Source organism: Geospiza fortis, unplaced genomic scaffold (assembly GCF_000277835.1).
Source record: "Geospiza fortis unplaced genomic scaffold, GeoFor_1.0 scaffold1212, whole genome shotgun sequence".
In the NCBI taxonomy this organism is placed as follows: Eukaryota; Metazoa; Chordata; class Aves; order Passeriformes; family Thraupidae; genus Geospiza; species Geospiza fortis.
The window spans coordinates 149,049-152,760 of record NW_005054626.1 but is presented as its reverse complement, the minus strand read 5'-3'; the positions used below and the strand labels follow the sequence as shown (position 1 = coordinate 152,760).

At 44.9% G+C, this 3,712-nt stretch overlaps 1 protein-coding gene across 4 annotated transcripts in view; it reads right to left on the bottom strand.

Annotated features, from left to right (window-relative positions):
* RAF1 (Raf-1 proto-oncogene, serine/threonine kinase) overlaps positions 1 to 3,042 on the bottom strand; it is a 66,601-nt gene extending 63,559 nt beyond the window's left edge. Inside the window, exon 1 of one of the 4 annotated variants that reach the window (XM_031064767.1) lies at positions 2,977 to 3,042. The gene's annotated coding sequence lies outside the window, so the exon portion shown is untranslated. The remainder of the gene's footprint in view (positions 1 to 2,976) is intronic. The other 3 variants (XM_031064768.1, XM_005430413.2, XM_031064769.1) reach the window with 3 other exon arrangements.
* Between the last annotated feature and the right edge of the window lie 670 nt (positions 3,043 to 3,712).

Here is a 3,712-nt window from a genome sequence, read left to right as displayed (position 1 = left end):
TATGTATATATCCTTAGATACATAAAATATATATTTTATATATATTTTTATATGTATATATCCTTAGATATATATATCCTTATATATATCCTTAGATATATAGTTATTTATCCTTTTATTTATTTATTTATCCTTATATATAAATATATATCACTATCCTTATAGCAGAAGTGCTTTAGGGATGAGACCACATAAATCTGTGGTGAAACTGCTTTAGTCTTGCTGTTTGTGGAGCAATGGGTTTTAGGGATTTTTTTTCCCTCTTGAAATGTGCTCTGACATTCAGAACACAGCAAGCTCAGTGTCCTTGTTCTTGAAAAAAAAAAACGTGGAATACTCAACAAATGTGCCAAAATGAGGCACAAAGTAATTAAAGCACTGGGAAATATCCCCAACAGGCTGGTCCTTGGCCATTTCACTCAGGAATGAATGGACAAGGGTGGGGAATCACCTCTGATCCACCTCTCTCAGCTCACTTGGATTTCCCTGGGTTGCCAAGAATGACTGGAGCTGCTCAAGTGCAATCTGCTGTCTCTGATTTTGCTGAGGAATAATAGAAATGTGGTGATATAACTGCAGGAAGCTGTCCAAAAACATAAAATACCTCACTTTTTTTTTTCCTCCCTCATATCTGTGTCATTCCCTTCCCATTCGCTGTTCACAGCCTGAATTCCTCAGATAACTTTGCTGCAGACTTGAGTCTTACTGCAGATATGGAAAACTGCCTGGAAGTTCTGCTCCTTGGTTGTCCTGGCTGCTTTCCAGCCTCAGTAATACTCAAGATGCAACACATCCAACTCGCTCCAGCAATCATTCTATAAAATACAGCCAAAAATAAAGGATCCCACACAAAATTAGCTGCTATCTCAATTAATGACTGCAGGAAGCAGTAAAAGTGAGCCTGGCCCAGCTCTTTGGAGGGCTAATTCTAATTCTGCTGGAGAGGTGAGCCTGAAATTCCTCAGTGCAGGGCTAATCCTGAGGTCAGTGAGCACTGCAGATTTTCAGGGAATAGTGGGATAATTTCCTATCCAAAAACCAGAGGATGTTGGTAGCTCTGACTGCACCCTGGGCACACCCTGAAGCTGTTCCCAGCACCTGCTGCTAGAAAATGAATGTGGGGACACCTGAGTTGTAGCAGGCAACTGTTTTAACAAAAACTGAGCTGATTCCTGGGAAGCAGAGCTCAGACCAGGAAGAAAAGCCCTGAATAAGGAGTGGAGCTGCACGAGGCACACAGGGACAGGTTTGGAGCTGCCTGAGAAGGTGACACACATCACACACTGCACATCCAGGGCTGGGATAGCCCTGCCCGAGGCATGCACAGGGGATCTGGGCTGTCTGTGCAGGGCCAGGGGCTGGCCTGGAGGATCTGTGGGTCCCTCCTGGCTCAGATATTCCTTGATCATATTAAAAACACCCAAATAACGTCGGCAGGAGTCACCTCCAGCTTCCTTCAGAAGGAGCTGCTGTTCTTTAGGTGGAGAACTGTGAAAAATGCATATTTTATGATTGGCTTTTTGCAAATATTAAAATGGAATATTATATGTGTCATGTTAGAAAGTTATGCTGTATTAATTTTCTTAAGTAGTGTGTTAAATATAGTTTTAGGTTATAACATAATGTTAAAATAGAAACTATGCTATGTAAGATACTTTTTTTAAAGAGAGGAATGAGGTACTCCTACTAAGATAGCAGCCACAGGACACTGAAATCTTTCAGAGAAAGAGAATTTATTGCTCCCTCATCAGAAGAAATTAACTTCTTCCTGCCTCGCTCAGCACTGAAGATGCCATCAGGGTTCAGAGGAAGAAGCTGACACTGACCAGACAGAATCCTGTGTTTGAATGGAATTTATGCATCATGTATGAGGTGTATGAATATGCAACAGGTTATTGTTTTTAAGGATTAATGCTCTGTTAACGTGTGTCCTTTTTCGGGCTTATGCTGCCCAGAAAATGGGTACCCAGATGTCTGTAACTCTTTGTTTCTATTGTCTCATATTGTCCTATTCAAAATTGTTCAAATTTTTATTACTCTAATTATATTGCTATTTTTTATAACCATTTTATTACTATTAAACTTCAAAAATTTCAAAACCAAGTGATTGGCGTTTTTCACAGACCCAAAGCAAATCCCCAAACCGCACACCAGGGAAGGTGCTGGCCCCAGTGCCCATCCCTGCTGCAGCCCAGGCTCTGCAGCCCCTGAGCACAACCAGCTCATCTTAAAGGTCTTCTCCAGCCCAGTTCAACCTGTGATTCACAAAACCCCACTGAGGGCCAGGATTAAACTGTGGCACACTTGGAAAAGCCAGGCCTTTGCACTCATTAATCTGAGGCATCATTTGGAAACTCCTGACCCACATGCAGGGAGCTCCAGGGCAGATGGACTCTGGGAGCCCCGGGACTGTGTGGATTTAATCCATTGTTATGCAAACACACAGCTGCTTTTAAACCTCACTTTCGCACTCCTGGCGGGTTTAGTTTCAAAGCACCCAAAAAGGGGGCAGAGATAAAGCTCCTGCTTTAAAAGAGACTTCGATTAAATCTAGGAAGGGTTTTTGCAGCCAGGTCAAAGGCAAGCAGTCTGATGGAACCGTGCTCCTCCAGGAAAGGGCACTCACACTCCAAAATACAACTCTGTACCTGGTAAACATTAACCACTGTATCTATTTAATATTTAAATAGAAAACAATTTCAAAGATTATTAGATTATGATTTGTGCTCAGAAAATGTGGAAATTTCCACCAAATCCTTCATAGAAAATTCATAAACCTCCCATTAGAAACAGCACTGGGGCTTTTCCATCTGATTGCAGACTAAATTAATTTAACCTCTGGAAGCAGGATCGGTAAGTATTCAACCCTGACCCTGTAGCCTGGATTCACAGATCCATTGTTCACCTTCCAGACAATTAAAGGTGCTGCAGAAGCTGTGAAAAGCCCATTCCCCCATCAGACCCCTCAGGACTCACCAGAGCCGCGTTCCCACACCCAGCACCATCCCAGGGGTTTGGATCCAAGGGGAATCCCAGGCTGAGCCAGGTGTGCCTGGGCTTAGGAGCTCTCAGGGACAGCGGGGATGGTTCTGCCTCCCAAAAGGCTCCAGATCTTTCTCTGTGGTTTGAATTCTCAGGAACACGGGGAATGGTTCTGCTCCCAAAAGGCTCCAAAGCTTTCTCTATGGTTTGAGTTCTCAGGGACACCGGGTCCAGGGATGGTTCTGCCTCCCAAAAGGCTCCAAATCTTTCTCTGTGGTTGGAGTTCTCAGGGACAGCACCAGGGATGGTTCTGCTCCCAAAAGGCTCCAAATCTTTCTCTGTGGTTGGAGTTCTCAGGGACAGCGGGGATGGTTCTGCCTCCCAAAAGGCTCCAAATCTTCCTTTGTGCGAGCACAAACACCTGGAGCCACAGGCCGAGCCCTGAGGGCCGCACAGCTGACAGGCCTCAAAACAGCCAAACCCCGAGGCTTCATTTAAACCACCCCAAAATGTTGGTGCTTTCCCCCTGGGGGCTGCTCCAGCTTTTCCTCCAGCTTTCCTGGAATTTTAATATCCCGCTCTCTTCGGGGTTTGTGCTTTGGATGCTTTTATTTTTAGCTGCAGAGCCTGCCTGACGCCAGCCCCTGTAACCGGAGCCGGGTCCCTGCGGGCCAGGCATTGCAGGCGCACAGCACAAAGCCTGGCTCTGGGCACAACCTGGGAGTTTCAG